Source organism: Oncorhynchus nerka, linkage group LG9b (genome assembly GCF_034236695.1).
Source record: "Oncorhynchus nerka isolate Pitt River linkage group LG9b, Oner_Uvic_2.0, whole genome shotgun sequence".
NCBI lineage: Eukaryota > Metazoa > Chordata > Actinopteri > Salmoniformes > Salmonidae > Oncorhynchus > Oncorhynchus nerka.
Genome location: NC_088424.1, coordinates 22,017,234 through 22,045,152, shown reverse-complemented (window position 1 = coordinate 22,045,152; position 27,919 = coordinate 22,017,234). Strand labels below are relative to the sequence as shown.

Here is a 27,919-nt window from a genome sequence, read left to right as displayed (position 1 = left end):
AAAACAGATTTATAGAGATTTTTGCAAATGTTTTAAAAATAAACAGCTACCTTTTTTACATAAGTATTCAGACCCTCTGCTATGAGACTCGTAATAGAGCCCGGGTGCATTCTGTTTCCATTGATCATCCTTGATGTTTCTACAACTTGATTGGAGTCCACATGTGGCAAATTCAATTGATTGGACATGATTTGGAAAGGCTCAAACCTGTCTATATAAGGTCCCACAGTTGACAGTGTATGTCAGAGCAAAAACCAAGATGTGAGGTCAAATGAATTGTCCATAGAGCTCCGAGACAGGATTGTGTCGAGGCACAGATCTGGGGAAGGGTACCAAAACATTTCTGCAGCTTTAAAGGTCCCCAGGAACACATTTGCCTCCATCATTCTTAAATGGAAGAAGTTTGGAACCACCAAGACTCTTCCTAGAGCTGGCCGGCCGGCCAAACTGAGCAAGCGAGGGAGAAGGGCCTTGGTCAGGGAGTTGACCAAAAACCTGATGTTCACTGACAGCTCCAGAGTTCCTCTATGGAGATGGGAGAATCTTCCAGATGGACAACCATTTCTGTAGCACTCCACCAATCAGGCCTTTATTCCAGATGGAAGCCCCTCCTTAAAGGAACATGAAGCCCACTTGGAGTTTGCCAAAAGGCAGCTAAAGACTCTCAGACCACCAGAAAAAAAGATTCTCTGGTCTGATGAAACCAAGATTGAATTCTTTGGCCTGAATGCCAAGCGTCACGTCTGGAAGAAACCTGTCGCCATCCCTATGGTGAAGCATGGTGGTGGCAGCATCATGCTGTGGGGATGTTTTTCAGCGGCAGGCACTGGGAGACTAGTCAGGATCGAGGGAAAGATGAACGTAGCAAAGTACAGAGAGGTACTTGATGAAAACCTGCCCCAGAGCTCTCAGGACCTCAGACTGGGGCGATGGTTCTACTTCCAACAGGAAAATGACCCTAAGCACACAGCCAAGACACCGCAGGAGTGGCTTCGAGTCACTGAAGGTCCTTGAGTGGCCCAGCCAGAGCCCAGACTTAAACCCGATCGAACATCTCTGGAGGGACCTGAATATAGCTGTGCAGCAACACTCCCCATCCAACCTGACAGAGCTTGAGTTGATCTGCAGAGAAGAATGAGAGAAACTCCCCAAATACAGGTGTGCCAAGCTTGTAGCGTCATACCCAAGAAGACTCGAGACTGTAATCGCTGCCAAACCTGTTTTTGCATCATCATTATAGGGTATTGTGTGTAGATGGATGAGAAGTAAAAAAGATTGAATACATTTTAGAATAAGGCTAGAACGTAACAATATGGAATAAGTCAAGGATTCTGAATACTTTCCGAATGCACTGTGTCGTTTTTTAGTGTCGTTTTTTAGTGTATCTGTACTTTACTATTTCTATTTTTGATGACTTTGTTTTACTCCACTACATTCCTAAAGAAAATAGTCTACTACATACATTTCCCCTGACACCCAAAAGTACTCGTTACATTTCCAATGCTTAGCAGGACACGAAAATGGTCCAATTCACACACTTATCAAGAGAAAATCCCTGGTCATCCATGCTACCTCTGATCTGGCCGATTCACTAAACACGTGCTTCTTTTGTAAATGATTGTGGAAGTGTTGGAATGTTGGAGTCTGCCCCTGGCTATCCGTCAATTAAAACAACAAGTAAATCATGGCGTCTGGTTTGCTTAATATAAGGAATGTGAAATGATTTTTTACTTTTGATACTTATGTACATTTAAAGCCAAATACTGTTTTTCTTTTTACTCGAGTAGTATTTTACTGGGTGACTTTTACTTTTACTTGAGTCATTTTCGATTAAGGTATCTTTACTTTTACTCAAGTGTGACATTTGGGTACTTTTTCGACCACTGTCTACCAGCTGGACCAAACCGTTGAGGTTTTGCTCCAGATCCTCTTGTGCCACCACCCACCTTCTTCTACGATAGCTCACTGGCAATTGGATTCGGAACACAGAATTCACTGGCGCTGGAAGAAAACATCTAGAGTTCTGCTTTCTGGTCACGCCCAGTGTCCATGTTCTCTCTCACTACTGTAGAAGTACACTATCTCTGGAAGATTGATCATCATCAGAGTGATCATATAACGGTTGTATAGTTTAACGAGTCAATGGGCCAGGCTTCTGCTATACAACTAACTTCATGAGTCAGTCCCTTATGTATAGAGCTTGTAGAGAGCTATTATATACATTGCAATGTATACAGTACAACACTCTTTATTGAATCCAATGCATTCTCTAGCTGCATCCTCATTTTGTCAACCGTTGTGTTCATACTGAATCCTGTCATGGAGATGATGCCTTTCCTTCGATACGTCCCAAATATCACCATATACCTTATGTAGTGCACTACTACCCTATGAGCAAAAGTAGTGCAGTATAGTAATAGGGAGCCATTTGGGACGCAGACCTTGTCTTGTGTGTGAAGTATCATTCTTAGGACGCCATGTATAAGTGATTTATGGTAGCATCAGTGCATCTTCAATCTGTACTAATGACTACATTTTGTGTAGGATGATGCTGGTAGGCTATTTTGTATTTGGAAGACTGTCATATTTCTAATCTGTGCATAGTATGCATCACAGGTTGTAGTTTCAAGTTCTGGTCACAGAGAATGAGGCATATTTGCTGTTGATTTATTTTTGGAGTACAATTGTCAACACTTTCACAGAGTTCTGAATTAAAACACGTACATAGTCTTCAATGGTAATAGTTTTCATGTTTTGATTGGTTAACAGTCCCCTGTTCGTCAGGGGCGCTGTGAGAGTTATTTAAGAACTATTCAAAGAGGTAGGGTTTCAGACTTTTCTGAAGATGGGCAGGAACTCTGTCATCTTGACTTTAAGGGGGAAGCTTGTTCCATCATTGGGGTGCCAGGAAAAAGAAGAGCTGTGACTGGGTTGGGAGCTGCCCTCCTGTAGAGGTGAGAGGGCTAAGAGACCAGATGTGGCGGAACAGAGTGCACGTGTTGGGATGTAGGGTTTGAGCATACCCTGAAGGTAAGGAGGGGCAGTTCCCCTTGCTGATCCATAGGCAAGCACCAGGGTCTTGAAGATGATGCGAGCTTTGGCTGGAAGCCAGTGGAGTGTGCAGAGGAGCGGAGTGACATCAGAGAATATAGGAAGGTTGAAAACCAGGCGGGCTGTGGCATTCTGGATAAATTGCAGGGCTTTGATGGCACAAGCGGGGAGTCCAGCCAACAGAGTTGAAGTAGTCTAGACGGGAAATTACAAGTGCCTGGATTAAGACCTTCGCCGCTTCCTGTGTGAGGAAAGGTCGTACTCTACGGATATTGTAGACTATGATCCTGCAGGAGTGAGTCACTTTTTAAAATGTTTGCAGAGAACGACAGGGTGTTGTCCAGGGTCACGCCAAGGTTCATTGCACTCTGGAAGGAGGACACTGTGGAGTTGTCAACAATGATTGAGAGATCTTGGAGCGAGCAGGCCTTCCCAGGGAGGCAGAGCAGCTCTGTTTTGTCGAGGTTGAGCTTGAGGTGGTGGGCCGACATCCAAGCTGAGATGTATGCAAGGCACGCATAGATGTGTGTCCCCACCTGGGTGTCAGAAGGGGGAGGGAGAAGGGTAGTTGAGTGTAATCCGCAAAGCAATGATGGGAGAGACCATGTGAGGATCTGGCAGAGCCGAGTGACTTAAAAAAAACATTAGGGGGTAGATCAACTTTAATATTGCAGAAAGACTATAGCTTCCACCAATGTAATTGTCTGCATCACTTCCAATCCCCCATATATTGTTTTTGCAAATACACATACATCCGCACACACATATCTTAAAAAATATATATTTCCTTTATTACCCTCCAACCTTACCACCCCTCCCCCAATTGGAGTAAACTAGTGAACAACAACGTTTAGGCCTGTATTTCCAGCTTATACATCCTATATACATTTTATGGACACAGTCTATTTTACAATAGTTTCATTTAGTTTGTTTTTAACTCTTGTCCTTCCTCTAACCTCAACCTCTCCCATATATTTCTGATGTTCATCCGGTTTGATTTCTATTTGCCATATCTTTCAAACTGCTCTTTTCACCAAAGTTCTGAACCCATGTACATTTTACAGACACAGTATGTTTTACATTAGGTATCTTGTTGTTCTTAGTTGTTATTAGTCCCAACCTTCAGCTCCATTCAATCCCTCCCATCTGTCTCTTAACACCATCCATATTGGATTTCTATTTGACATAACTGTGCTGTGATGTTTCACAAAAGTTCTGAACCTTTCTATTCTCGTTGTTTCTACACATTGTAAATTGAAAGTATTATTATATTATTAATCGATTGACTATTACTTTTCAGATCGCCCAGTAGTGCTCCAGGTAAATATTGCAAGTCTTCAGCCATTCCTGGACATGTGACCAAAAATAAGCTTCATATGGACAGTACCAAAACAAACGATCTAATGGTTCTGCCTCTTCGCAGAGGCAGAGCTGGGAAGGTTGTATCCCCCATATAAATAACATTCTATTGGTTGAAAGAATTCTGTATAATAAAAAATAAAAAAATCCAAGTTTTGCGCATCAGTTCATAAACCACGTGCCATGGAATCGGTACCTCAAAAATCTCTTCCCAACTATTTTGCAATCTATATGTCACAGCTGTCAATATTTTGGTCCTTAAATGAAACTGGTATACTTTTTTATTCATCACAATTTTCTTGAACCAATTATGTTCTTTAATGCAGGGCCGACAGACAAGTTCCTTACTTGTATGACACCTCCACCAGTCCTATTCATGATTACGACAGAGCCTGGGCGCGAACCAAGAGTCTCTGATGGCACAGCTGGCGCTGCAGTAAAGCGCCCTTAACCACTGCGCCACCCGGGAGGCCTTTATTCATGATTTAATTTACAAAGATTATACCTTTTTAAAACATTTAAAAAATGTATATCTGAGTTTTTGTTTGTTCTGTCTTTTCTGGTGGATTAAATTGAAATTGAAACCAACTTTCTATGGCTTAAAAATAGCGAGTGACTTGGTGAAAAGAGAAAAAAGGAGAGGACCTAGAACCGAACCCTAGGGGACACCAGTAGCGAGAGCACATGGTGCAGACACAGATCCTCTCCACGCCACCTAGTAGGAGTGACCTGCCAGGTAGGATGCAATCCAGGAGTGTGCAGAGCCTGAGACATCCAACCCTGAGAGGGTGGACAGGAGGATCTGATAGTAAACTGTGTTGAAGGCAGCGGATAGATCTAGGGGGATGACAACAGAGGAGAGAGAGTCAGCTTTGGCAGAACAGAGAGCCTCTGTAACACAGAGGAGAGCGGTCTCAGTTGAGTGAGCTGCCTTGAAGCCTGACCGGTTAGGGTCAAGAAGATAAGTCTGAGAGAGATAGCGAGAGAGTTGGTCAGACAGCAGGCTCAAGTGTTTTGGAAATAAAATAAATAAGGGAAATATATATATTTTTAATTACCCCCCTTTTCCTCCCAAATTTCAACCTTGTCACATCGCTGCATCTCCCCACCGGGCTCGGGAGGCGAATGTCGAGTCATGCATCCTCCGAAACATGACCCACCAAACCGTGCTTCTTAACACCCGCTCGCTTAACCCGGAAGGCAGCCGCACCAATGTGTCGGAGGAAACACTGTTCACCTGGCCAGCCGGACATCACTAGTCACAGGATTTAATCTGTCAAGAGAGGGGAGAAAGAGGTCAAGGTGTAGGGTAGTTCTGTGTGAGTGGGATTAGTGGGCTCAGTAGGCTGAGTGAATGAGAAGCGGATGCCGTCAACCTTTTTTTTTCATTAGTGGTTGACAAAGTTGTTCGCAGAGAGTGAGGGAGGGGGGGGAGGAGGTGGAGGATTAAGGAGGGAAGAGAAAGTGGAGAAGAGTTTCACAGGGCTGGAGGCAGAAGCTTTTAGAGTGATAGAAAGCAGCTTTAGCAGCAGATACTGAGAAAGAGAAGGTGGAGAGGAGGGAGTGGAAGGATGATAGGTCCTCCAGAAGTTTAGTTTTCCTCCATTTCCGCTCAGCTGCCAGGAGCCCTGTTCTGTTAGCACGCAGTGAGTCATTTGGCCATAGAGCAGGAGGGGAAGGTCGAGCCGGCCGGGAGGATATGGGACACTGAGATGCAGACAGGGAGGAAAGTATGGTCGAAGAGCCAGAATCAGGAGACAGGAGGGAGAAGGATTTAGCAGACAGAGGATAGGATAGAAGAGGAGAGAATAGTGGGAGAGAGACCGCAAAGATTGCAGTGGCGCATCTGGGTAGGGATGGAGGAGAGAAAAGGAAACAAAGTAGGAATCAGAGACACGGAGGGGGGTTACAGTGAGATTAGTAGGCAAACAGCCTCTAGTGAAGATGAGGTACAACATATTGCCTGCGTTGTGAGTATGAGGTGACTGGGAAAGAGTGAGATCAAAAGAGGCAAGGAGGGGAAAGAAAATAATTGAAGTCAGGCGTCGGGGGGTCGAAGCCGCCTAGTACAATGAGTGGTGAGCCATCATCAGGAAATGAGTTTATCAAGGTGTCAAGCTCATTGAGGAACTTTCCAAGGGCACCTGGTGGGCAATAGTTGACAACACTGTTAGGCTTGAGTGGACAAGTGACAGTGACTGCATGGAATTCAAATTAGGAGATGATCAGGTGTGTGAGGGAGAAAATAGAAAATCTCCAGAAATGAGTAGCACGGTGTCACCACCATGACGACCAGATGCTCTCGGACTATGAGAGAACACCTAGTCAGATGACGAGAGAGCAGCTGGAATAGCAGCGTTCTCTGGGGTGACCCATGTCTCTGTCGGTGCCAAAGTGTAGGGACTGAAGGGCAATATAGGCTGAGATTAACTCCGCTTTATTGAACGCAGATTGGCAGTTCCAAATGCTGCCGGAGACAAAAAATGATAAGGGTTGCAGTCACCGGGTCGTGAGCATCTTTAAAACCTACAGAGAGAGGAGCGAACTGGGATAGAAATCACACACATACTTGCCAAAGCTACAAAAGAGCTAAATGAGAACAGAAAATAACTAGGTAAGATACTCAAGTGAGAGAGTGATGTGGAGCCTTCCTCTCTTTACTTCCTCAAACAACTCGGCAGAACAACTCGGGAAGAACGTCTTTGTTTCGGCGACAACATTGTCGTTTGACAATACCACCGTTTACAGCTGCCACTGAAAAATGAGGGGGAACTAAAAGTACTAACACAAATTCCTAGCAAAGGTGAAAGACATACCTCCCAGAACTGATGCTGATTGCCTAGTAGAGGTGAAGAAAACACCCCCTAACATACAATACACCCACAAATTAGCAAGACTGTTAGACAAATAGGCCTGAGACTAGTCCACAGCAAGTCACAAGTACCGAGCAATGATTTAAGTAGGCTACTATGTAAAAGACAGCAATTAAATTAAATTGCCCTAGCAAGACAATACCAACAGCTAAAAATGCCGCTGGAGAAGAAGGCATGTGCCCAACCGATTGTGTTTTTTTGTTTGTTTATTTGTAACTTATTTTGTACATAATGTTGCCGCTACCGACTCTTATAACCAAAAATAACTTCTGGACATTACTCACCACGCGATTATTCACCACAGACTGGCAGAATCCTTTTTTTCCTTTAACGAGTCAGACGAGCCCAACGATAACAATCTACTGCTTTCTCGGGAACAGGCCCAATCCCCGTGATTTGTGTGAAGAGGAGGCAGAGAAAAAGGGGCCAAAGGGAGGTCTGCTTTCTGGGAATTTGTAGGCAATCAAATAAACCCCCACTTCCTTCCATTCTGCTAGCAAACGCTCCATCGTTGGAGAATAAAATGGATGACCTACGAGCAAGATTAAACTACCAACAGGACATTCAAAACTGTAATATCTTATGCATCACGTAGTCGTGGCTGAACAACGACACTATCAACATACAGCTGGCTGGTTATACGCTGTACTGGCAGGATAGAACAGCGGCGTCTGGTAAGACAAGGGGCGACGGGCTATGTATTTTTATAAATAACTATGGAATATCTAAGTAAGTCTTGAGCTATTGCTCGCCTGAGGTATAGTATCTCATGATAAGCTGTAGACCACACTATCTACCTAGGGAATTTATCTGTATTTTTCATAGCTGTTTTACATACCACCACAGTCAGAGGCTGGCACTAAGACAGCATTGAATGAGCTGAATTCCACCATAAGCGAACAAGAAAACGCTCACCCAGAGGAGGCGCTCCTAGTAGCCGGGGACTTTAATGCATGGAAACTTAAATCAGTTTTACCTAATTTCAATCAGCATGTTAAATGTGCAACCAGAGGGGGAAAAAATCTCTGGACCACCTTTACTCCACACTCAGAGACGCATACTAAGCTCTCCCTCGCCCTCCATTTGGCAAATCTGACCATAATTCTATTCTACTGATTCCTGCTTACAAGCAAAAATTAAAGCTGGAAGCACCCGTGACTAGATCAATAAAAAAATTGGTCAGATGAAGCAGATGCTAAACTACAGGACTGTTTTGCTAGCACAGACTGGAATATGTTCCGGGATTATTCCAATGATTTGAGGAGTACACCACATCAGTCACTGGCTTCATCAATAAGTGCATTGAGGAGTACACCACATCAGTCACTGGCTTCATCAATAAGTGCATCGATGACGTTGTCCCAACAGTGACCATACCCCAACCAGAAGCCATAGATTACGGGTAGCATCCGCACTGAGCTTAAGGAGCAGGTTGACACCTTCACGTTCCTTGGTGTCCACATCAACAACAAACTAACATGGTCCAAGCACACCAAGACAGTTGTGAAGAGCGCACAACAAAACCTATTCCAGCCACCCTAGTCATAGACTGTTGTCTCTTCTACCTACATGTACATATTACCTCAACTAACCGGTGCCCCAGTACCCCCCTGTACAGTGCCTTGCAAAAGTATTCATCCCGCTTGGCATTTTTACTATTTTGTGGCATTACAACCTGTTATTTAAAATGATTTTTATTTCAATTTCATGTAATGGACATAGACAAAATAGTCCAAATTGGTGAAGTGAAATGAAAAAAAGAACTTGTTTCATAAAATAAAAATGTAAACGTAAAAATGGTGCATTGCTATGAAGCCCACAAATAAGATCTGGTGCAACCAATTACCTTCAGAAGTCACATAATTAGTTAAATAACGGACCACCTGTGTGCATTCTAAGTGTCACATGATCTGTCACATGATCTCAATACACCTGTTCTGAAAGGCCCCAGAGTCTGCAACACAACTAAGCAAGGGGCACCACCAAGCAAGAAGACCAAGGGGCTCTCCAAACAGGTCAGCGACAAAGTTGTGGAGAAGTACAGATCAGGGTTGGGTTATAAAAAAATATCAGAAACTTTGAACATCCCACAGAGCACCATTAAATCCATTATTAAAAATTGGAAAGAATATGGAACCACAACAAACCTGCTAAGAGAGGGCTGCCCACCTAAACTCATAGACCAGGCAAGGAGTGCATTAATCATAGAGGCATAAAAGAGACCAAAGATAACCCTGAAGGAGCAGCAAAACTCCACAGTGCAGATTGGATTATCTGTCCATAGTACCACTATAAACTGTACACTCCACGGAAGAGTGGCCAGAAAAAAGTAATTGCTCAAAGAAAAAAATAGGAAAACACGTTTGGTCTTTGCCAAAAGGCATGTGGGAGATTCCCCAAACATATGGAAGAAGGTACTCTGATCAGATGAGGCTAAAATTGAGCATTTTGGCCATCAAGGAAAACGCAATGTCTGGTGCAAACACAACACATCCCATCACCCCAAGAACACCATCCCCACAGTGAAGCATGGTGGTAGCAGCATTATGCTGTGAGGATGTTTTTCATCAGCAGGGACTGGGAAACTGGTCAGAATTGAAGGAATGATGGATGGCACTAAATACAGGGAAATTCTTCAGGGAAACCTGTTTCAGTCTTCCAGAGATTTGAGACTGGGACAGAGGTTCACCTTTGAGCAGGACAATGACCGTAAGCGTACTGCTAAAGCAACACTCGAGTGGTTTAAGAGGAAACATTTAAATGTCTTGGAATGGCTGAGTCAAAGCCCAGACCTCATTCCAATTGAGAATCTGTGGTACATTTACATTTAAGTCATTTAGCAGACGCTCTTATCCAGAGCGACTTACAAATTGGTGCATTCACCTTATGACATCCAGTGGAACAGTAGTGCATCTAAATCTTTTAAGGGGGTGAGAGGGATTACTTTATCCTATCCTAGGTATTCCTTAAAGAGGTGGGATTTCAGGTGTCTCCGGAAGGTGGTGATTGACTCCGCTGTCCTGGCGTCGTGAGGGAGTTTGTTCCACCATTGGGGGGCCAGAGCAGCGAACAGTTTTGACTGGGCTGAGCGGGAACTGTACTTCCTCAGTGGTAGGGAGGCGAGCAGGCCAGAGGTGGATGAACGCAGTGCCCTTGTTTGGGTGTAGGGCCTGACCAGAGCCTGGAGGTACTGAGGTGCCGTTCCCCTCACAGCTCCGTAGGCAAGCACCATGGTCTTGTAGCGGATGCGAGCTTCAACTGGAAGCCAGTGGAGAGAGCGGAGGAGCGGGGTGACGTGAGAGAACTTGGGAAGGTTGAACACCAGACGGGCTGCGGCGTTCTGGATGAGTTGTAGGGGTTTAATGGCACAGGCAGGGAGCCCAGCCAACAGCGAGTTGCAGTAATCCAGACGGGAGATGACAAGTGCCTGGATTAGGACCTGCGCCGCTTCCTGTGTGAGGCAGGGTCGTACTCTGCGGATGTTGTAGAGCATGAACCTACAGGAATGGGCCACCGCCTTGATGTTAGTTGAGAACGACAGGGTGTTGTCCAGGATCACGCCAAGGTTCTTAGCGCTCTGGGAGGAGGACACAATGGAGTTGTCAACCGTGATGGCGAGATCATGGAACGGGCAGTCCTTCCCGGGAGGAAGAGCAGCTCCGTCTTGCCGAGGTTCAGCTTGAGGTGGTGATCCGTCATCCACACTGATATGTCTGCCAGACATGCAGAGATGCGATTCGCCACCTGGTCATCAGAAGGGGGAAAGGAGAAGATTAATTGTGTGTCGTCTGCATAGCAATGATAGGAGAGACCATGTGAGGTTATGACAGAGCCAAGTGACTTGGTGTATAGCGAGAATAGGAGAGGGCCTAGAACAGAGCCCTGGGGGACACCAGTGGTGAGAGCACGTGGTGTGGAGACGGATTCTCGCCACGCCACCTGGTAGGAGCGACCTGTCAGGTAGGACGCAATCCAAGCGTGGGCCGCGCCGGAGATGCCCAACTCGGAGAGGGTGGAGAGGAGGATCTGATGGTTCACAGTATCGAAGGCAGCCGATAGGTCTAGAAGGATGAGAGCAGAGGAGAGAGAGTTAGCTTTAGCAGTGCGGAGCGCCTCCGTGATACAGAGAAGAGCAGTCTCAGTTGAATGACTAGTCTTGAAACCTGACTGATTTGGATCAAGAAGGTCATTCTGAGAGAGATAGCGGGAGAGCTGGCCAAGGACGGCACGTTCAAGAGTTTTGGAGAGAAAAGAAAGAAGGGATACTGGTCTGTAGTTGTTGACATCGGAGGGATCGAGTGTAGGTTTTTCAGAAGGGGTGCAACTCTCGCTCTCTTGAAGACGGAAGGGACGTAGCCAGCGGTCAGGGATGAGTTGATGAGCGAGGTGAGGTAAGGGAGAAGGTCTCCGGAAATGGTCTGGAGAAGAGAGGAGGGGATAGGGTCAAGCGGGCAGGTTGTTGGGCGGCCGGCCGTCACAAGACGCGAGATTTCATCTGGAGAGAGAGGGGAGAAAGAGGTCAGAGCACAGGGTAGGGCAGTGTGAGCAGAACCAGCGGTGTCGTTTGACTTAGCAAACGAGGATCGGATGTCGTCGACCTGCTTTTCAAAATGGTTGACGAAGTCATCTGCAGAGAGGGAGGAGGGGGAGGGGGAGGAGGATTCAGGAGGGAGGAGAAGGTTGCAAAGAGCTTCCTAGGGTCAGAGGCAGATGCTTGGAATTTAGAGTGGTAGAAAGTGGCTTTAGCAGCAGAGAGAGAAGAGGAAAATGTAGAGAGGAGGGAGTGAAAGGATGTCAGGTCCGCAGGGAGGCGAGTTTTCCTCCATTTCCGCTCGGCTGCCCGGAGCCCTGTTCTGTGAGCTTGCAATGAGTCGTCGAGCCACGGAGCGGGAGGGAGGACCGAGCCGGCCTGGAGGATAGGGGACATAGAGAGTCAAAGGATGCAGAAAGGGAGGAGAGGAGGGTTGAGGAGGCAGAATCAGGAGATAGGTTGGAGAAGGTTTGAGCAGAGGGAAGAGATGATAGGATGGAAGAGGAGAGAGTAGCGGGGGAGAGAGAGCGAAGGTTGGGACGGCGCGATACCATCCGAGTAGGGGCAGTGTGGGAAGTGTTGGATGAGAGCGAGAGGGAAAAGGATACAAGGTAGTGGTCGGAGACTTGGAGGGGAGTTGCAATGAGGTTAGTGGAAGAACAGCATCTAGTAAAGATGAGGTCGAGCGTATTTCCTGCCTTGTGAGTAGGGGGGAAGGTGAGAGGGTGAGGTCAAAAGAGGAGAGGAGTGGAAAGAAGGAGGCAGAGAGGAATGAGTCAAAGGTAGACGTGGGGAGGTTAAAGTCGCCCAGAACTGTGAGAGGTGAGCCGTCCTCAGGAAAGGAGCTTATCAAGGCATCAAGCTCATTGATGAACTCTCCGAGGGAACCTGGAGGGCGATAAATGATAAGGATGTTAAGCTTGAAAGGGCTGGTAACTGTGACAGCATGGAATTCAAAGGAGGCGATAGACAGATGGGTAAGGGGAGAAAAGAGAATGACCACTTGGGAGAGATGAGGATCCCGGTGCCACCACCCCGCTGACCAGAAGCTCTCGGGGTGTGCGAGAACACGTGGGCAGACGAAGAGAGAGCAGTAGGAGTAGCGGTGTTGTCTGTGGTGATCCATGTTTCCGTCAGTGCCAAGAAGTCGAGGGACTGGAGGGAGGCATAGGCTGAGATGAACTCTGCCTTGTTGGCCGCAGATCGGCAGTTCCAGAGGCTACCGGAGACCTGGAACTCCACGTGGGTCGTGCGCGCTGGGACCACCAGATTAGGGTGGCCGCGGCCACGCGGTGTGGAGCGTTTGTATGGTCTGTGCAGAGAGGAGAGAACAGGGATAGACAGATATGGTATGACTTAAAGATTGCTGTACACCAGCAGAACCCATACAACTCAGTTTTGCCTTGAAGAATGGGCAAAAATCCCAGTGCCAAGCTTATAGAGACATACCCCAAGAGACTTGCAGCTGTAACTGCTGAAAAATGTGGCTCTACAAAGTATTGACTTTCTGGGGGGAATAGTTATACACGCTCAAGTTCTGTTTTTTTGTTTATTTCTTGTTTGTTTCACAATAAAATAAAATAAATTGCATTGCCAAAGTGGTTGACATGTTGTGTAAATCAAATGATACAACCCCCCCCCCAAAAAAAATCAATTTTAATTCCAGGTTAAAAATGCCAAGGGGGTGAATACTTTCTCAAGCCACTGCATATAGTCTCGCTATTGTTATTTTACTGCTGCTCTTTAATTACTTGTTACTTTTATTCTTATCCATATTTTTTTAAACTGCATTGTTGGTTAGGGGCTCGTAAATAAGCATTTCACTAAGGTCTAACTACACCTGTTGTATTTGGCCCATGTGACTAATAAAATGTGATTTTATTTTATTGAATCATATGATGCTACATAAGCTACTTATCATATGATGATCATATGATGCCCTCCCACATACTGAAGTATACCTAAAGGTGCACAAACTGTATTTTTTTGTGTAAAATACAGTGTGTACTGTGTCAAACCTACTTCCTCTCACTTACACATTGCAGTATATTAGTACTTGCCCACTCAATCCCAGTAGACCATGTATTTATTTATCTAGTGTGGGACAAGCTGTTGCTATAACATCAGAACACCATTCTAGAGGATAACTCAGCAATGCAATGCTGTTGAGGCAGCTGAAAATAAACCACAGCAATTACACTTTTAATTAGTAGTTTTCCGATTACCTCATACTATATGCTTACCTGTTGACACCTGCTGTTAGTCTGGATGAGTAGACTGCCTACCTGTATCGTATTGTGGTGTGATGTTGGATGGTGCTGGGAGGGAGGGAGAGAAGGAGGGAGGGGGAGGGAGAGGCCACACACACCAGATGGTCTCACACTGCCCACCCAGCATCAGGAAACAAACACCCCAACAACTGGTGTCGCTCTCTCCTAATTGCCCCATAGTGAAACAGGATGTTTCCGCTCCCTTCCAGTACTGCAGTTTGAGTGCCTTTCTTTTAATTAATGTTGCAACATGCCTCATTTAACAAACAAACAACTTCAAAGTGAATCAGTGCTGCCATGGTGCGCTGTGTACATCATGTGTATTTATTCACTGCAGACCCCCATCCTTCCAAACGGATGTCTTACTAGGAAACACCCTGTGAAATGCATGTTGTTGTTGTTTTTGTTTTTTACAGTTTCCTGCACGTATGTCCTGTCTGCTTTGGGATGGTCAGCCTTTGGACAAAACAATGATGACAAACCTACTTAGCTACCACTTTTTTATTAAATTCACTGTGAGGCTAATACATTTAATGACCGACTGACGTAGTGGGGGCGACTTAATGACACAGCAGTATAACCCTGTGCATTCCATATTGATCTTCATTAAGAATCCCGACTTAAAGAGCAACTTGATCCTGAATGTTTGTGATGCATTTACAGCCCTCTTTAGTGGGTCTTGATGCTCCTGATGGTTTATTGGCAGTTTAATATTTCATTTCTGTATGGCTTGATTGCGTCTTACAAGGTGGACTATAAAGTATGATTGCGTCTTACAAGGTGGACTATAAAGTATGATTGCGTCTTACAAGGTGGACTATAAAGGATGATTGCGTCTTACAAGGTGGACTATAAAGGATGATTGCGTCTTACAAGGTGGACTATAAAGTATGATTGCGTCTTACAAGGTGGACTATAAAGGATGATTGCGTCTTACAAGGTGGACTATAAAGTATGATTGCGTCTTACAAGGTGGACTATAAAGTATGATTGCGTCTTACACGGTGGACTATAAAGTATGATTGCGTCTTACAAGGTGGACTATAAAGTATGATTGCGTCTTACAAGGTGGACTATAAAGTATGATTGCGTGATTGACCGTAACATCCCCTGTGAGAGTCATCAAACCATAGATTGTGTAGAAATTAAACAGATAATAGTTATTCTGTATAATGCCGTTTGTAAGTTAGCTGTGGGAAATAGTGAAAACAATATTATACCTCTGACTCAATGTGCAAAATAAGGTGTGACAAATTTAAACCTCTGTTTTATAACCATATTTGTTTGAATATGGTGTATTGAATATTAACTTGAGGAATTACAAAGCAACTGGAAGTTGATTCAATTTATATCCCGGTGAACAGAGGAAAATTCCTAAGCGCTACGTACCTCAGAGGAAAGCTGTTTCCTTAAACTGCCACATTTCAGAGAGACTGCTTCTTATACCAGTGAATGGCCCAACAAGTAAGCCTCCTAAATGTATTGCTGTGGTCATGAGTGGAGCAGCTTGCTTCCATTGAGCTCTTCCATTACAGAGAAGGCATTCTGTAGGCTTTAGCAGCATGGGGGACTTAAAGCTGATACATACTCCCCATTCAAGGAGTAGAAGGATTGTATAGGATTGGAACCCACTGCTCCAGTCAATACAGAGCGAGAGCAAGCAACACACTCTAAGTCCCATAATGCACAAGGCTCCCAGGGGGATACCTGGCTGGAGTGTTCCATCAACAACACTGCTCCAACACCCCTCTACCACTTTCATCCATGTCAGTTTTTTAAATGATCTCCCTACCAGCCAATGACACACAAGGTTCCATAAAGACTATGACCTGTGCTTCTTTTTCCTCTATTTCCTATAATCAGAACACCAGAGGAAGTATTTGCTCTCCCACTGACGACATAACACAGAACTTCTTGTTCATGAAGGAGTCACAGAGAGAGTAGAGGAGAGCAGTGTCTCCATCAGGGAGGGATGTCCACCTTGGATGAACATTTAACCAGATGCTCAGCCTATCGAATCGCTCTTTCTCCGTTTTCCCCTCTCAACCCACCCCCTCCAGTTTTGGATGGACCTGTCACTGTCCATTTGTTCTCTGGATTAAAATGAAGACCCCCCCCCCCACACACACACACACAGTGGAGGTGCAGTGTGATGAGGCCCATCCGTGAAGCCCAGGGGGGCCTGCTTCTGCTCCAGGTGGCTCCAAAGCTGCAAAGATTCCAGACCCTCCATTTACCATCCCCATTATATACAAACCTTTGTTTGTTTTTTTGCGTTGTTCTTAACTTGTTTTGTATATACAGTTGAAGTCGGAAGTTTACATACAATTAGGTTGGAGTCATTAAAATTCATTTTTCAACCACTCCACAAATTTCTTGTTAACAAACTAAAGTTTTGGCAGGTCGGTTAGGACATCTACTTTGTGCATGACACAAGTCATTTTTCCAACAATTGTTTACAGACAGATTATTTCACTTATAATTCACTGTGTCACAATTCCAGTGGGTCAGAAATGTACATACACTAAGTTGACTGTGCCTTTAAAGAGCTTTGAAAATTCCAGAAAATGGTGTCATGGCTTTAGAAGCTTCTGTTTGGCTAATTGACATCATTTGAGTCAATTGGAGGTGTACCTGTGGCTGTATTCCAAGGCCTACCTTCAAACTCAGTGCCTCTGCTTGACATCATGGGAAAATCAAAATATTTTTAAATCTATACAAACAATCGTATGCAAGTATGCAAGCGACGAGAGGCTAATCTGCCCTTGCCTTCTGTTCTGATAGCTAACGTTGAATCGCTGGAAAATAAATGGGATGAACTGAAAGCACGTATATCCTACCAACGGGACATTAAAAACTGTAATATCTTATTTTTCACGAAGTCGTGGCTGAACGACGACATTAAGAACATACAGCTAGCTGGTTATACACTCTATCGGCAGGACAGAACAGCATTCTCTGGTAAGACACAGGGCGGGGGCCTATGCATATTTGTAAACAATAGCTGGTGTACGATATCGAAGGAAGTCTCAGGGTTTTGCTCGCCTGAGGTAGAGTATCTCATGATAAGCGGTAGACCACACTATCTACCTAAGAGAGTTTATCTGTATTTTTTGTAGCGGTCTACATACCACCATAGACCGAGGCTGGCACTAAAACCGCACTCAATGAGCTGTATTCCGCCATAAGCAACAGGAAAACACTCATCCACTCATCCAGAGGCGGCGCACCTAGTGCACAGGGACTTTAATGCAGGGAAACTTAAATCAGTTTTACCTAATTTCTACCAGCATATTAAATGTGCAACCAGAGGTTAAAAAAGTCCACCTTTACTCCACACACAGAGATGCGTGCAAAACTCTCCCTTGCCCTCCATTTGGCAAATCTGACCATAACTCGTATACTCCTGATTCCTGCATACAAGCAAAAATGAAAGCAGGAAGCACCAGTGTCTCGGTCAATAAAAAAGTGGTCAGATGAAGCAGATGCTAAACTACAGGACTGTTTTGCTATCACAGACTGGAATATGTTCCGGGATTCTTCCGATGGCTTTGAGGAGTACACCACATCAGTCACTGGCTTTATCAATAAGTGCATTGAGGACGTAGTATCCACAGTGACTGTACGTACATACCCCAATCAAAAGCCATGGATTACAGGAAACATTCGCACTGAGCTAAAGGGTAGAGCTGACACTTTCAAGGAGCGGGACTCTAACCCGGAAGCTTATAAGAAATCCCGCTATGCCCTCCGACGAACCATCAAACAGGCAGCCACCCTAGTCATAGTCTAGTGCCAAGTCTATGTCCAAGATGCTTCTAAACAGCTCCTACCCCCAAGCCATAAGACTCCTGAACAGCTAATCAAATGGCTAGGGATTTTTAGGGATTTGCTTAGAACTGCATTGTTGGTTAAGGGCTTGTAAGTAAGCATTTCACTGTAAGGTCTACACCTGTTGTATTCGGCGCATGTGACAAAATTTGATTTGAAACTACTACAGCTACTTCTCCGAAATGGCCTCCCAGAGTAGAGCCAATAATAGAGCAGTCATGGTGCCAACAAGCTCTTCAGGCTGGCCAGCAGGTTGCATATCTTTCAAAGATGCGCACCCGCCCTCCCAGGCTCCATGTCGGTGTGAGTGTGCGTGAGTGTGTGTGCCAGAGTCTTGAATTGGCACATAGAGGCTCCATTTGAAAACATCTGTCTCACGTGTGCACGCGTGCGTGCGTGCATTATAGAATTATAGGATCTCTATGGTGTGTGAGGCTTGGGTATCGGCCAACGTGCCAGGCAGTCCTGGGTCCATTCCTCTACAATCTGCCCACCACGTGACGGGACGTTAGGATCTTTCTCCACCACCTTGATGTTGAATATACCCCTGGCTTAGAGCTGACACAAGATAGTCAGGATGACGTATTTCAGGAGCTTCTTTATCTATTAATAAATGCAGTAACTTCTGATTATGGGCCATCACAGAATAGATCCACTTCATAGTATTGTAGCGACCCGCACAGACAGCTGTGTGTTATGTGCTAGGCTAGGAGGTGGTTGTGTTGTACTGACCAGTACCCGGTGTTCGCGGGGTCCGACATGTCAATCAACCTGCTATCTGCCAATCACGGGAATGCCTGGAATGTTCTGATGCCGGGCATCCTGGTGGTTGGCGGAGTGGCGTGGAGGGGGGTTGGGCAGGGGGGTGGAGCCTTGGAAGTTAAGACCAGGTTCAGCCTTTGTTCTCTCTCTCTTACGTCTGGGCTTCACAAGAGAAGGTCACGATTGGCTTGTGGGTTATCTGTCATCTATTTGGCGTGTGCTACGGCCCAAACAGTAGCCTGTGTAAAGTTGGTTTAATAAACCGTCAATTCGCAAACTCAAGCCTCTGTCTGGACAATTGTTCATTTATGATCTAGTCAGGTCATTACAGTATATTAACCCTTGTAGAGATGAAACGGTATGAACATTTCACATGACGATTATAGTGACCAAAATTATCACGGCTATCAGTATTTTCACAGTATTATTCAAATGTGCTGAACATTTTCAAAAAGTACTGATAGACACACTGAAATCATTTCACCAAGTTTTATATTGAAAACCAATAAACAACAAATAAAACTAGCAGCACTATGAAATGTGTGTGTGCATAAACATTCAAATAATAATGTTAACATTAAAGATGCCACCATGTGGCCATGAGAGGTAAAAGATTCCCTAGTGCAGATTTAAATGAACACAACCTTAAGTAAGCAAATCAAATAAACAAACAACAAATACAATTAGCAGCGCTGACTTTGTATTGAGGCACGTCAACCTTCATCAGCCTCAGAAAGCCAGGCCTCTCAACAAATTGAAATTGCATCATGTCCTTTGCAATGAGGTCTTGAGCATTTTTGACGTGGGTGCATAAGCAGCCTGCCTTATAAATGTTTGCTCAAGTGTCTGTCACAACTGTAGATGAGGGACCAGTAGCATCACAGGGTTTGCCTGCTGCTCGCCCACTCTGTAAACAAGGGAATAGCAAATGTATTATTATTATGTTACATTATTATTAACACACACAATTTACATAAATACCAAATGAGTCTTAAGAAGACAGTGATAGTAATTGCAATGAGCCCGACAATTTACATAAATACAGGAGTCTTTTATAGGAGTCTATAGTGTTCCTCCTGTTGAAACACTTTTACAACCAAGTCGACGTCAGCCGGATTTTAAATGAACAAATTATGTTGGTTGGGTATCGTGTGCATCGTGTGCAATGGACGAATAGAGTCTGCAGACACCCAATCATACAGCAGCATAACAACGTGTAGTGCTTTTACAAGACTAGGTAACACTGAACGCTTCAGTTTACATTATTGACAAGCTATTAGCAAGTCAGACAGACAAACCATGACATTTTCCCCCATTCCGAAGTCCCCACATCATGCATTGAGCTAAAAGTTAACTTACCTTGTGTAGGCTATAACGTAGTGGGTGGTGATCACGAATATGACTCAAGAGATTTTAAGTGTTGCCCCCTTTCGCAGCGATTGTTTTTGCATGTTCTGCAGACAGGGTGACCATCTTCGATTTAAGTTTCCCTCGGCACTCTTGTAAAACCAGAAATACGACCACACTTCACATTTGGTCCTCTTAGAAGGCTGAAAAATCTCCCGGCGCTATCACTGCCTTCCGCCATGTTTTCACACAAAACAAAACACACGTTTCATTACCACGGTTTTAATGATCATTCAAATTTGAAACGGTAATATTAATCATTTCATCCCTGCATTATTGCTCACAGTTTACGAATGTAGTGATAATAGTGTTCTTTGGAAAAAATCTGACCGACTAAAATATTTCAAACACATGAATGACTTCAGAATCGTATTACATTATGATGAACTGCCTACATTAAGACTTCAGATCTCTATATTATTTTATTATTATTACAGGGGTGCGGTTGGCAGGCTTCTGTCCTGCGCATCTCAGATTATGCTCTTTAACATAGGCTCCTGCCGAGTTGATTGGTCTCCATGGCAATAGAGGTGGAGACTAATGGCTTTTTCTTTGTCTTTCTTTCATTTCTGATGTTGTTGAGAAATTAACCTGGCAGTGAACAGCTAGCTACCTGTCTGTCTGTATGTCTGTCTATCTGTCTGTCCGTGTCTTTCTGATGCAAAAATGTACTTTCTATGCCTGTGATATGTGGTTGTCCCACCTAGCAATCTTAAAATGAATGTACTAACTGTATGTCGCTCTGGATAAGAGTGTCTGCTAAATGACTAAAATGTAAAAAATAATGTCTGATATGTAAGAATGTGCTTCATTAGTGGTCTTTTGTGGTGATAGAATTACATCAGCAGTGATTGTCATCACACACTCTCTGTTGTTTGATGGTAACAGGCAGAAATTTGAAGAAAAAAAAATGTTTTCACAGAAACAGAGTACAATCACCTACATACTGCTATCAAACACCCACACTACTTTCAAGCTCACAATATTAAGGCTCTTCCTCTGATATATGAAATGGCCTAAAGCAAAGCAGTTGTTGTATTGCATGTTTTACATATTATATTTTGTACCGAAAATAGATACTAGATTTTACATGGCCATTTCATAAGCAGACACTTTCTGTCATTCCATCCTTTACCTGTACTAACATATGAGGTGTTTGTGTATGTGTGACAGAGATACTCTCTAAAGAGGCCCTGTGCTTTGTGCGTTTTGAAGATTGTCACTCCCTGAGTCCTCAGTCAGAGCAAGGCTGCTGTGTGTGTGTGTGTGACTATGGCTGTGTGCAGGCCAGGTCAGGGAACAGTGCGTTGTCAGCAGGACAGCTGCAGCGTGAGCCATGATGTGCAGGCAGTCAGTCCTCTCCTCAGAACCAGGATACTGCTGTTTGCTGCTATCCAAACACGGGCCTGGGGGGCCATTTTAGTGTCAGGGGTCCCGGCACCTTAGGCTCACTAGTCAACCCTACACTCACAGGACACCATCCCCCTGACCTTGAGTGTGTTGTGTGTGTGATCGTGAATGCACACTTTTCCAATATTATATCAAACTGTTAAATACAAAATAGTTCTCATTTCTAAAAATAGAAATGTAAGATTGGACCACTGTAAAGAAAGAAACTAGCACACCACACTTTTTCCATTATCAACCAATAGCAGGCGAGTGACAGGGGCTCTGTCGCTGCTGCAGTAGTCTAGTTTGCTGCTGTCACTTCTCGTTGATTGTGTTCTCTGAGTTTGTCTCCAGGCGGTGTAGAGGCATGCCGAATCTCACCATGACAGTTCTACAGAGGTAACTCTGGGTTTGATTATTCAGGCCAAGGCTCTGGTGTTGATGCATTCACTTCCTGCTAATCCTACTGCTGCAGTCCCCACTGTCAAGTCAAACCATTCTGACCTCATCATGCCTGCCTTAAAACCACTCACCCCTACTGTCACAGTAAACTATAACGACACAAGGCGAGACCCAGATACAGACACGGGAGGCAGATGGTTTGAGCTCTTATATATTTATTATAGTCCAAGAGGTAGGCAAAAGGCAAGTCGGGGACAGGCAAGAGTTCATAACCAGTTCAGAGTCCAAAACGGCACAGGGCGGCAGCAGGCAGGCTCGAGGTCAGGGGCAGGCAGAATGGTCAGGCAGGCGGGCTCAGAGTCACGACAGGCAAGGGTCAGAACCAGGAGGACGAGGAAAAACAGGGACTGGGAAAAACAGGAGCTAGGAGAAAAATGCTGGTTGACTTGGCAAACAAGATGAACTGGCACAGACAGACAGAAAACACAGGTATAAATACACGGGATAATGGGGAAGATGGGCGACACCTGGAGGGGGATGGAGACAAGCACAAGGACAGGTGAAACAGATCAGGGTGTGACAGTAAACATTACTAAGGACATGCGCATGAAGTAAATCGATAGGCCCTCGTGCTTATTTGATGGATGAGAAAGAGTTTTCATTGTGAACATGGTGCTAAACACACTAAAAAAAGGGTTATTTGGCTTGTAATCATAGTGGATCCCTTTTTGGTGCTATATACAGTGCATTCGGGAAGTTTTCACACCATGAACCTTTTTCCACATTTTGTTGCGTTAAAGCCTTATTCTAAAGGGGATTAAATAAAACATTTTCCTCATCAATCTACACACAATAACACATAATTACAAAGCGAACACAGGTTTTTAGATTTTTTTGCAAATGTAATAAAATAAATAATAATAATACCATTTTTACATTAGTATTCAGACCCGTTGCTATAAGACTCTAAATTGAACTCGGGTGCATCCTGTTTCAATTGATCATCCTTGAGATGCTTCTACAACTTAATTGGAGTTCACCTGTGGTAAAAATTGATTGGACATGATTTTGAAAGGCACACACCTGTCTATATAAGGTCCCACAGTTCACAGTGCATGTCAGAGTAGAAACCAAGCCATGAGGTTGAAGGAATTGTCTGTAGAGCTCTGAGATCTGGGGAAGGGCACAGATCTGGGGAAGGGTACCAAAAATATTCTGCAGCATTATAGGTCCCCAAGAACGCGGGCCATCCTTCAATCGAAGAAGTTTGGAACCAAGAAGACTCTTCCTAGTCCTGGCCACCCTACCAAATTGAGCAATCAGGGGAGAAGGGCCTTGGTCAGGGAGGGGACCAAGAACCTGATGGTCACTCTGACAGAACTCCAGAGTTCCTCTGTGGAGATGGGAGAACCTTCCAGAAGGACAACCATCTCTGCAGCACTCAACCAATCAGGCCTTCATGGTAGAGTGGACAGACGGAAGCCACTCCTCAGGAAAAGGCACATGACAGCCCGCTCTGAGTTTGCCATGAGGCACTTAAAGGACACTCAGACCATGAGAAACAAGATTCTTTGGTCTGATGAAACCAAGATGGAACTCTTTGGCTTGAATTACAAGCATTACATCAGGAGGAAATCTGTCACCATCCCTATGGTGAAGCATGTTGGTGGCAGCATCATGCTGTGGGGATGTTTTTCAGCGGCAGGTCCTGGGAGACAAGTCAGGATCAAGGGAAAGATGAAAGGAGCAAAGTACAGAGAGATCCTTGATGAAAACCTGCTCCAGAGCAAAGGTTCACCTTCCAACAGGACAATGAACCCTAAGCACACAGCCAAGACAATGCAGGAGTGGCTTCGAGACAATTTTCTGAATTTCCTTGAGTGGCCCAGCCAGAGCCTGGACTTGAACCCAATCGAGCATCTTTGGAGAGACCTGAAAATAACTGTGCAGTGACGCCCCATCCAACCTGACAGAGCTTGAGAGGATCTGCAGAGAAGAATGGGAGAAACTCCCAAAATACAGGTGTGCCAAGCTTGACTTGCCTAGTTAAATAAAGGTTACATGAAACAATAGAATGGTGTGTGCGTATACAAGTCATTAAAAATATTAACACAAGTAGATTGATGATTGGCCAGCTCATCCTCCTCTAGACCGCGGATTGGCTAGCTGCTCCTCAGGGAGATGACATGTTCTATAAGGAAATAGCAAGCATTTTTTAAATGGTCTGTTTGAGATACAAGTTTAAGTGTTTTTTTTCTTCTCCAATTCATGCTTTGGCCACATACAACTATAGGACAAGTCAACAACATCATTTGGATATGAGTTGAAGGGATTCTCCGGTACTTTTCTATACTTTTTAGCCAGTAGTTCTGAAAGTAGCATTCAGGAGCCAAAAGTGGTCCCTGAAAATTGCGTACTACGTCACATATGTGCACCATGTAATAGCGCTCTCTCTCGCTCTTCTGTGTGTGGATGATTTGCGTCTTGCTAGCTGTCACTCGTATGGTGAGGTGCTGAAGCTCATTGTTTGAACTCAAATTGCAATGGTGCTGGACCAGGTGGGGAAAATGTAGGGAAAGGGCACAGCACGTTTCCCAGAAAAACGTTGCTTTCAAACTAGTGATTTCATGGCTAATTGAGGTAAGACAGTAATTCTGCTCATAGATGATGCATGTATGAATTACACATTGGCACATCCAGCCCAAAATGGAAGGTTTAAAAAATACTTAGTAGTCGCCTAAGTTCCATAGCATGTCTTTAACAGTATATATATATATAGAAAGTGAGATGTTCACTGGTCAGTTACTTTCATTCACAAGTTGAATCCAGTGTACTGGAACGAGATCTGGAATGGCTGGGGCTCACTGAGCATAGAATTGAGAACCACTGATTTAGTCGTTTCTCAAAACACCATTACTGGCCATAGTGATGTTTAACATGTAATGACATAACACAACAGATTAGGTCAACTGGAATCAAATTCTCACTCACGGTTGCACAAAAAGAGCTGTGAGCAGACTAAGCCCCAAAATATTTGTATGTCCCTACATTTTAGTTATCACTAAAAGATGAAAGAAACCTTTTATGATCTGCAAAGAACTGTTGAAGGGCTCAAAGGGTCATTTGCGTCATTATGGTTCCACATAGAACCATCACCCTGACCAAATAACCAAATAGGGGACAAAGCTCTTTATCTAACAATGAAACAGCTGTAGCAAATTACTCAGACAGAGTGCTGAGTCAGTGAAGAGAGAAGGCTTATTCCTTAATCTTGGAACTACCCATCCCGGATCCGGGAGAATTGTCATCAACTACACTAATTAGCATAGCGCAACGGTCAAAAGATATTACTAGAAAATATTCATATTCATGAAATCACAAGTGAAATATAGTGAAACACAGCTTAGCCTTTTGTTTAATCACCCTGTCATCTCAGATTTAGAAATTATGCTTTACATTATGCTTTATAGCCAAAGGAAGACAAGCGTTTGTGTAAGTTTATCGATAGCCTAGCATAGCATTATGTCCAGCTAGCAGCAGGAAGCTTGGTCACGAAAATCAGAAAAGCAATCAAATTAACCGTTTACCTTTGATGATCTTCGGATGTTTTCACTGACGAGACTCCCAGTTAGACAGCAAATGTTCCTTTTGTTCCATAAAGATTATTTTTATACCCAAAATTCACCGGAAATAGCGGTCACGACAACGCAGAAACATGGCAAACGTTTTTTATAATCAATCCTCAAGGTGTTTTTCAAATATCTATTCGATAATATATCAACCGGGACAATTGGCTTTTCAGCAGGAGCGAGAGGAAAAATTACGACCTCTGTCTTTTACGCAAGAATCACTCTGAGAGCCCTCAGCTGGCCACTTACGCAATGTAGTCGTTTACGCTCATTCTTCAACATAAAGGCGTGAAACTAAGTCACAATGTTGTAGACACCTTAGGGAATACGTAGAAAAAGGAATCTGGTTGATATCCCTTTCAGTGGCCAATAGGGGTGCATAGGACCACAACGGTTTCAAAACATGAGTCACTTCCTGATTGGATTTTCCTTAGGCTTTCGCCTGCAATATCAGTTCTGTTATACTCACAGACAATATTTTGACAGTTTTGGAAATATTAGAGTGTTTTCTATCCTAAGCTGTCAATTATATGCATATTCTAGCATCTGGTCCTAAGAAATAGGTGGTTTACTTTGGGAACGTTATTTTTCCAAAAATAAAAATAGTTCCCCCTAGTTTCAAGAGTTAACTAGCTGAGCCTTATTCCCATACTTAATGACAAGACATGATGACTAGACTTACAGTGGGGTGAGGTTGCCAGAAATAGTACTTTTTATTCAACTTTTGAAGTAGAATAAAGTTGTTTACTACCCTCCTTCCTGTGGATAAAATTGTTCTATGTGATCATGAGCGGCAAATGGCTGTCAGCAAACAATGCATAGTTTCTCTCACAACTATTTTCTCCCATGCTCCTTATGGCTTAGGGGGGACGCAGCGTTTATTAGCCGGTGTGCGGCGAGGCGGTGACAAACTTTGAGGGATACGAATGCATCTCAAGTCAGGGATTAGACTTGGGCTAGGAGGAATCCCAAACACCAGATTTCCTTTTGATGTCATAGAGAGCTATTTATGTTGCCTTTGATGATATGTAAACGTCCTTGCATTTGACAATGGATATCAAAGGGTTTTGGTCAAGGGGACTGTTGGACGTATTAAATGACAGACAGTGTTTCATACATTGCTTGGAGAAATATGAGGGACAGCTGAGGTATGTGGAATGTAATTTCTGAATAAAGTTTGTTAGGATATAATACATGTCTCTTATGCCTCAAATGTTCAGTGGTTTACTACTGAAAAGAACATTGCATATTTCAGTATATGACGAACATCTATAGAAATGTTTACTCTCTCTATTTCTATCTCTCTATGGAATTGTGAATGGCTTGCCTTGAACGTCTTTACCTACCGCTATAGCTACAGCTAAAAAAAAACTCAGTTAACCTTCAGTAATATTCTGAATAGAACTGAATCCTGAAGAGAAGTGGTTAGGTTGCAAGCTTGCTTTTTGTCGTAGAGTATTATCCAAATGTAACATTCAGGTTTAATTCCAAAATAACTCAATCAATGTTTAGAATGTTTTCTTCACTTACTAAAAATCACTATTTTCTATGTGTTGGTAGCACCATTGGTCATCTCCGGTCTGGGTGTGTAGTAAGCGTTGGTTAGAGAGGTGGTGAATGTTCCCTAACAATCCTGGGCTGTAAACAGATATTGACTGATGCCCTCACAGTGTTCCAGCCAAGTCAATGGGAAATCTGTTCTTCAACTTGATCTGTAGCTGGAGACAAGCTGCATTTAATGGCAACCTGGGGCACAATTATATTTCTTCCTGTCAGGATGGGGCTTAGCTGACTGTAGCTGTGGCCCTTTATCTGAGTCTGTAGTACTCCTAATCACTGTATACTGTTTACCTAACCGCAACGGTCCACCACTGATCTCAGATCATCTGACCCACATCTATTCATCTTGATCCAGAAAGTGTCGCCGCTCGCTACATATGCCCAATTTATGTTCTGTTTTGTATCTTTGTTCCAAAGCAAACACCAAACACGTCACTATAACCTACACTCATATATCATGCACATACTGTATATATGTAAGCTGTCTGGCGAAACTGGCAACCAACTGCAAGTGTTTGTAGTGTTGTCACAGTGCCAAGCCTGCCCACGGAAATGATCCCATGGTGATAGCACATTTTTATCAATGCACTGCTGAAGGGCACTTAGTGTTAGGCTGGGCATAATCAACCCAGGGAAAGGGCTTCCAAGGACGTAATACCAAGTGCCTTATGTCCAGCTAAAGGACATCTCCTTCCTTTTCGCAGATTTAACTTTCAAATACTTTGTCGAGAATGAAGTGTATGGATGATATTTCGAAAAGTAACCTTACATTGCTTTGGAACTGAAAGAGCTCTGCTGCAAGGGATCTCTGCTGCAAGGGAGAAAAAGTCGGTAGTTAAAGGCCCAGTGAAGTCA

General features: G+C 44.0%; 1 protein-coding gene across 1 annotated transcript in view; it reads left to right on the top strand.

The window, feature by feature from the left end:
* Positions 1-27,919, top strand: part of LOC115114437 (XK-related protein 4-like) — a 73,820-nt gene that overhangs the window by 5,910 nt on the left and 39,991 nt on the right. The window lies entirely within an intron of this gene.